This window comes from Malaya genurostris, chromosome 2, assembly GCF_030247185.1.
Source record: "Malaya genurostris strain Urasoe2022 chromosome 2, Malgen_1.1, whole genome shotgun sequence".
In the NCBI taxonomy this organism is placed as follows: Eukaryota; Metazoa; Arthropoda; class Insecta; order Diptera; family Culicidae; genus Malaya; species Malaya genurostris.
In genome coordinates, this window is record NC_080571.1 from 289,723,355 (window position 1) to 289,732,120 (window position 8,766).

Below are 8,766 nucleotides of genomic sequence, written 5' to 3' on the forward strand. Positions count from 1 at the left end.
ACACTAGTTGTAAATAAAAGTAAGCATAAATAAATTTTTATTAGCAGATAGAACATCTGTGTTTACTGTCCTTAACATACTCTTTTATATAGGTTTTATCCTCTTTTTAGAATTAACACACAACCATTATTTAATATTTTTTAACTCATTATTATTTAATTTTTTTCAACTCATTATTCAATTTTTAATCCACGCTATCAAAAATCTGTACAAATCTGTATGTTTTGCCAAAAATCTGTAATCTGCATGTACAGAATCTTGGTCACAAATTTATCTGAAAAATCTGCAAAATGCAGATTAATCGGTATATGTGAACCCTGGCTGGGACTGCTTCCTTTATACTAGCGTGCCGCCAGAGAGAGAGGAAGAGAGAGACTGATACTTGCTGCTGGTCTGTTCAGGTGCGTCTGCACGCTTCGCCGTCTGATTTTAGAAACAGTCCAGTGCAGTATATTATTTATAGGTTGCAATTGAACGTACGAAGCTTTGAGTGCTGGATAATTTCTTTCAGTTAATTTAATAACACTTTTCTTGAGGTTACGCAATATTTTATTATTCTGTAACATCACATCCCTACACAAAACATTTGAATTTATTTTGTTGAACGATAATTCTGGAAAAATTCGCAAAAATGATGATTTTTTTCATCGTTTAGACCCTAACACCACCCCCCCCCCCCCTCCCCCTTAAAGACAATATGAGCTTCAATTCAAATAAGGATTTGTAAAAATCGAATCAAGCATCTCTTACATTGTTACATCTAAGTGAAGTTCTATTTTTGGAGTTTTTCTTCACTACTTTCGGTGTTTCCGGAACAGGAAAAGTGGGGACCAGTAGTGCCAAATTAAGTTTTTATGTCCACAAAATAACAAGATCTGCTAACTTGAAGAATTTATCAGAATGTTTTATGAGACTTGTACCTGTTTCTGACCATCGTTCGTGATGAAAACACTCATGAAATTGGTAGTTTTCCATTTATCACGCCTTAGATCTGGAACCGGTAGTCGGATCCGAATAAAATGTTCTAGAAAATTACATAAAACTATAAAACCTTACATTTTAATCTTAGTTTATGAAAATCGGTTCTGAGAAAATTTAGTGCACATCTTTTCTCTAATTTTGAGGCTATGAGATCATAAGACCTTTTGTTTGAATCAAAGTTCGTGAAAATCGGTTCAGCCATCTTTGAAAAAAGTGAGTGCATATTTTTCCATTTTGTTGGTGTATATCACCAGGTATCTCTGGAACCGAAAGTCGGATCGAGATGAAATTGAAAAGCAGGCTATGGGACCATAAGGCATTTCATTTGAATCTACTCGGTTAAAAAATTACAAAACCATTGAAAAAATCAAAACCATTAAACAAATTTCACATTTCAATTATATTTATAAAACAATAAAAAAATTGCGAACATACTTTTTACAATTATACGTATATTGTTAGATATTTTAACAGTTATAAATTCTCTCTTCTCCGATACAATTATTTCGGAAAACAATAAAACGTATAGTTTGCGTATAGTTGAAAATATCGCAAATACATTAATTTCGTTTGTTTATTAAAAATTAATATACTGCAGCAACAATTGTTTCTGCTATATAATCCGTAGATTATATAATACGATATGGCTTTCTGTATTGCCGAATTCCTTTTTTTACGCGCCGGTAATCCGCCTAGTTGGCAACTGCACTCAATAAACTCTTTCAATAGATTTCCTCAGAAACTAGATGAGGAGAAAAGTAACCTTCTTGGGAATGACAAAAATAATGTGTTGTGTTTTTCTTTAGATAGGATTTAAAGACTGTCCCAGAAAGTATGGATGCACTTTGATTTCGCTGTAAATAATTCACAAGTGTTAGATGTTCAAATTTTATTCGATATACTGATAATATTAGACTACAACAACAGAATAATATTCTCAACATTTGCAACAACAGAATATTATTCTCAACAACTTGGCGACAAGTTTTGACACTTTTTTCCAATCTTTTTCGAACTATTGAATGGTGTCGGTTGCCGAGACATGTTTCCTAAGATGTGCCTTCGTTAACGCCCAAAATTCCTCAATTGGTCGAAGTTGTGGGCAATTTGGTGGATTCATGTCTTTTGGGACGAAAGTGTCATTTTTGGTAGTATACCATTCTACCGCTGATTTCGATTAGTGGCAAGAAGCAAAATCCAGCCAGAATGCAACAGGGTCCTTGTTGGTTTGTTTGTTTGTTTATTGTCCAGTAGTGTAAGATAAGACATCTTTTGATTATTACTACCTCCGATTTCACCGTTCGCATATTCATACTTATATTTAGTTATATCTACTTATAATTTCTTATTTTAACAATTAAAATACTACTAGGTACTAGTTACGATTGAAAAAATCGATGCAGCGAACTTTAAAAATTGTTTCCGAGGGAGAGCGTCTTACTGCAGGTGGCAACAAGTTCCAATTTATCACACCTCGGACGAACAGTGAACTAGCGTAACACACCGTATTATGAGCAGGAACCACTAAGTTTTCCAAACGACGTCCTCGAGACTGAATAAGTTTTCCATAGAGTACACACAGGAACGATATGCATAAAAACCATTTAGAGTACATCCAATGAGGTTCTGTTGCAGATGACTAACGTGGTCGTAGCGATTTAATCCATAAACGTATCGCACACAGCAGTTCAATGCTACGCTTAGCTGATTAAATGGCACTAGGAGAGACATGAAGTAAATCTCCGAACAAGAAATGTGCAAGATCAATGATTTGAACACTTTCAGTTTTGTTGACGACGGGGCGGTAGAAACACAGCTGTACAACGTTCGCAAGCTGGCATAAATTTTTCCGCATTGTTGCTTTATTAGTCTATCCCACTGCAAATCATTTTGAAAAATGAACCCAAGGTTATTTGCGTTTTCGGACCAATCGATTCGTTGCCCGTTCAAGACAATCTCGGGTACTGGTAGAGTAAATCCGTTGGTTCTACGTCGCTGATTTGTTGTAAGCAACGCCTTGCTTTTATTTGGATTCACGTATAAGTTGTTTCGTCGAGACTAGATTTCGACTTGCTCAATATCACTATTTATCATGGTTATCACGCACGCACGATCCAATCCGACCAACATAGAGTTGCACGTCGTCAGCATAAATCTGAATCGAACAGTACTTCAATACCGTTGGGAGATCATTTATATGGCAGCAGAACAGCAAGGGACCCAGAACTGAGCCTTGCGGAACACCAGACATAAAACAGCGCGTTTTGAGTAACGATTATCACAAAAAACGGTTTGCTTTCTTCGACACAGGTACGATTCAATCATGTTTACAGCAGCCGATGAGAAATTGAACTGTGCCCCCAGTTTTTCCAGCAGTATGTTGTGTGGAATAGTGTCAAAAGCCTTAGAAAAATCCAAAAGAAGAAGAATGGCAGTTCCTTTTTTTAATCAACGTTGTTTCCTAAGTCGTCGTGTACTCGTAGAGTGACGGTTTTGATGCTTCGACCTCTGCGAAAACCAGCCTGAAAGTCCAACAACAGATTGTTTGTTTCGATATATGTGGTCAATTGCTGCTTGAGAAGCTTTTCAAACACCTTTTACAATGACGGTAGTATGCTTATTGGACAAAGATTGGTGATGTCGTTCAGATGTGCTTTTTTCTTCAATGGCACAACTTTAGCATGTTTCCATCAATCGGGAAATGTACTTGTTCAAATGAACAGATTAAACATGTGTGTTATGTGTTGAACGATTAACGGACAGATAATCCTAATAAATCTAATTGACAAACCATCCAGTCCGAGTGCATTCGACTTTGTATCCCAGAGAGCTTTGATAACATCCATCTATTGGAATGAGAAATTCTGTGGCGATGATTGTGCTGATGTAACAAGTCTTTCACTTCGAGGAGTGCTATCCGCATAGCTAGCCAAAAATGCGCGATTTACTTCGTCTGGATCGTGCTCACACGGTAGCGTTGTTTTTACTTTACCAACACTAAGATTTTTTATCCGTTTCCAGAGGGTTTTTGACGGAGTCCTACTGTCAAAAAATTGGTTAAAATATTGCTGTTTGGCATAACTTATGCTTGTGTTGGTGCGATTTGTCATCACCTTGTAACGCTGTTGTTTTTCGTGTTTCAAATTTCTTGGAGCCTGTAAGCCAAGTCTCGGTCGAGCAAAGCTTGAAGTACACTTTTCGGTTTCGAATCATAGAAGTAGTCGTTTTTGTAAACATTCCTTGATGTATATTTCGCTGTTCATTGAAGCAGTGATGATGAAGGGTTTCGAAATCTTACCTACAAATTGCTTGCCAGACCATAGCTTTCTTACCAAATTTTTCGACTTCAATCGATGTCTTGGACTGGTTTAACACTTGCCCTTCTCTCACCGTATAATATTGTGGTTCCGGCAAGGATTTCTAATCGAGTTCCACGTAGGTTTTGTCGTCCATGATTACGCAGCTCAAATTTCCAGCAAGAATCGTATTGTACAGCTTTCGAACCCTCGGCCTGATCGATGCTTCTTGTTTCGGACTACGTTTTGATTGTTTCTGCTTCTCATAGGTTCAAAGATTCTTCAGCACGAAGAACATTTGACTTCGAAGTGCCCACTTTTTTTTTGCCACATCCTGAACTGAAACCTCCTTCTTTTGCTCGAATGCCTTCAGTATACGTTTATCCAACTGTGGGTTAGCAGGACCTTTTTTTCGACCCGTTTTCGGTTTATCCTCAAAGGTGTTATCCTCACCGAACTTGCTGATTGCATTTCGCACGGCTTTTTCACTTACTCTTTCCATTTTTGCTATCTTTCTCAGTGACAGTCCGCGTTCTGTGCACCATTTGTTCACAATTTTTCGACGTTGTTCTGCTGAAAGTCCACGCATTTCGAAACATACTAATGAAAACGAATAAACAACTGCACAAGTGGTTAGAGAAGAGTGTAAACAACAGGACGCAGCCATAAAAATTGACAGATTCTGAACCATTGCGAAATGGCTGCGTTTTTTGGTTGCGTCCATACCTTCTTTAGAACTGCTGAAAAACTAGCTTTTAATCAGAGCCTCTAGTGTTATTCGCTCATGATACGGCAGAATCGATTTCAACAATCTTAGACTTGTTTGAAAGATACTTTTGAGTCATCCTACGAATTCTACGTCTATGTACGAATTTTCAATACGGACGTAAACAAGAATGAAGGTAATAATAGTATAAGTAACTTAACCGACAAATCGTAGTTTTATTCAATCCACTGAATTTTGTCGGAGACGTCTGAGTCGATTTAGACCATTCTTGGATGCATTTGGAAGCTGCTATACACAAGTCATTTTTTCATGCGGAGAATACGTACCGCATAGTTTTGAAAACTCTCCTCAAAAACTGGAATTTCAATCTCGGAAATCTAAAAAGTCAAAGAGAGAGTAAATTTTTTTAAATAGAGATAACACTACATCTTCCATGAATTTCTAAGACAAGATAAGACTCACAACTTCGATAACTTGGATAAAAACCTTTTTTAATCCACCTAGTGGTGTAATAATGCCTTTCTTATCATACTTATATCTTCAAAAATATCACTAGAAGATTCGGTGAAGAAATTTCTTTTTTCAATCTTGAATAAAATAAGAAACTTTCTTTGGGTATAAACTAACATAACCTTTTCAATTTGTAAATAGTTATGTCAAGTTAATAAGATTTTTTCTTTATTTTGCATCGTTGCAATAAATGATGAAACACATTTTAGCTTATAGATCTGGAACCGGAAGTTAGACCCGGATGAAATTACCTAGCAGCCTATGAAACTACAGGAACTTTTATTTGAGCCTGTTTATGGAAATCGATTAAATCATCTCTGAGAAAATTGAGTGAGTCTCATTATAAGCTTTTTGACCACTATTTTCGGTACTTCTGGAACCGGGAACTTGGAACCAGTATAGCCGAAGTTGGTTCGTTTAGCCCAGGGGTTCCCAAAGTGGTCGATATAGACCCCTTGGGGTCGATATCCTTTTTGCGAGGGTCGACGTAAACGAAAACTGACAATGGGGGTCGACGAGGTCTAGAAATCGACCCCCTATTGTTTGATATAAGTTGTTATTTGAAATATTTACGCTAAAAAGTTGGTGATTTTTGTGATTTTATTTATTTACAATCAATAGACACAATTTGGTCCTAATGATAATTCCTTATAATATTCAGAATTTGTACATATTCTGCTTCGTGACACATTAAAATCATACCCAGATGAAACACGGTTGAACGATCTCTGTAAAACAATAATAGAACCATTTGCGCCATAGTTGATACGTCGTACCGCTTGCCGCTGGAGAAAGGCTGCGTCTTCTAAGTTGCGGATGATGTAATAGATCTTGACATCATCAGCAAACGATAAGCGAGGACCTTCCAAGGCAAAAGTAACATCATTGAAGTACAGTAAAAATATCAACGGTCCGAGATGACTTCCCTGTGGTATTCCGGATGATGCGAGGAGTTCTTCGGAAGTGTGATCGTCAATTTTAACTGCTAAACGACGATTTCTAAGATACGACTGCAACCAACGAAGAATGTTCGAACTGAATCCAAGTCTGTCCAACTTAGCAACCATGATGTCGTGGTTGATTATATCGAAAGTGGAGGAAAGATCTGTATAGATAACGTCCGTTTGTAAACCGTTAGACATTGCATCAATCACAAAAGACAAAAACGATGGTTGTTGAGAGGTTAGGCATGAAACCGTGTTGAGTATCGACGATATATTGCTTGCAGTGATTGAAAATTGGTGTCAGTATAACCTTTTCGAACAGCTTTGGTGTAGCGCTGAGGGAAGTGATACCGCGGTAGTTGTTTATATGCTTTTTATCGCCTTTCTTGTGGACTGAGAACATAAAGGAAGCTTTCCATGAATTGGGGAAAACTTCTGTAGCGAGAGACATTCGAAATAATTTGCAGAGAGGAGCGATTACTCCACGCGAGCACTTTTTAAGAATAACTGCCGGTATTCCGTCAGGGCCTGGAGAATTTGAGGCTTTCATTCCTACAATTGCCGTCCGTATTGAGTTTTCGTCAATATTGATGCAGTTCAATGAGTTATTAGACTGGGGAACATAAGGTGCTGCGGCAGTAATTTGCGGCTGAGTCAAGATTTCATTTCATTTGAGCCATGGTGGACGCCGGGTCTGCCGTTTCGATCGTTTCGGTACATAGTAGTCGATTGCGTAGCTCATAATATTAGAGAACGTCTGCACAGCAGCATTGACATCATCGTTGTCGAGAACTTCATCACAGTCGATTTGTGTCAAGAAGTAGTTCATATTGGTGTAGTCGGTTCTACTAAAATTATAGCAGATGATGTCCGTTGGAATGCAGGCGTTCTGTAAGCGATTCGAATCGAGCACGATATGTAATGGAGGATGATGACGAACAGAATTCACCAGAGGGAACGGTGAAGCACTAATCTTTGGTGCAACATCTTCTCTACTTGAAAAGCAAAGATCCAACATTTGGTTATTTTCATTACGACAGGATTCGACTGTCGAAGAAGGTTGAGGTTGTAGCCGTCGAACATGGTTGTAGTGCCAATGTGGAAAGTGGAGAGCGCCGGATCAGGAAAGAAGAAGCCACCGGGACTTGTCAGCCATTTTATGCTGGAAAAGTTGAAGTCTCCCACAACCAAGACTTCATCTACGGGTAGTACATGAGTGGAAGAAATTTCTTGCAACGATTGTATGTGTGCATCGATTAGCGGTAGATCGCGACATCGGTCCGGAGGGAGATATATCACACAAAGGTAGAGGGAAAAATTGACCAGTTTCAAACGCACCCAAACCTGCTCGGCGCATTTACCAAATTGCGCCTTCAAACGACGATGCACTGCGATAAGCACCCCGCCTCCAATAGTTTTAGAGTTATTTAAGGGGCTGCGATCGGTACGGAAGACTTCGTAGTTGGATCCAAAACCTTGAACGGATAGCGTACAATCACTGAGCCACGTCTCCGAAAGAGCGATGATGTCGAAGCAATCATCCGAGCAAGCCAGCAAATAGCCGTTGATGTGTATGTTCATGCCTCCAACGTTCTTGTGGTACAAGTGCAGCGGTTGACTAGATTGATCGTGCGATGGATAACTGCAAACTACGGGAAGTGAATCAACGCCGGGACGACTGGGAACGTATCAGGGGCTTCCATGGTGCGAACATCGGTGCATCCCGGTATCCGATTCAGAACGAGAGGAGGACATCTATAAGTGCGAGAGAGATCAGCACTTGGAAAGGACGGAATATGCATATACTTGCCGATATGAGACATTTGGAAGACTCTTTCTCCACACCCACGCACAGGACCAGGACGACTGGAGAACGCTGGCTGCTGTGGCACAACTGTGGCGGGGGGTTCGAGAGCTTCCAAAATATCAACTTCAGTGCGTCCCGGTGTGGTTCCATTGTGCTCTCATAACGTTTGCGGGGCGGAGTTCTCATTAAACGGAGCGGGCTGAGTGTTACTTCGTCTACATTCATAACGGTGCTGCATCCATTTTCGTCGGGAACTGGTGGAGAAATATCGATTGGATGATACCAGATGTTCTGCTTTTTGTTGTCTTCGAACTCACGAAACAAAACACCTTGTGGCCAGGTGTCGGGATTGAGAGCCGCTTCCCGAAATTTGGACAGTATCTTAATTTTGAAGGAGACAAAGTTCAAACTATTTACGTCGACATCTTTTTTCACCAGCGGGATTACCGTTACATCTTCGATGCACTGTAAATCATCTCTTGTTAGCTGCGAAACCATCTC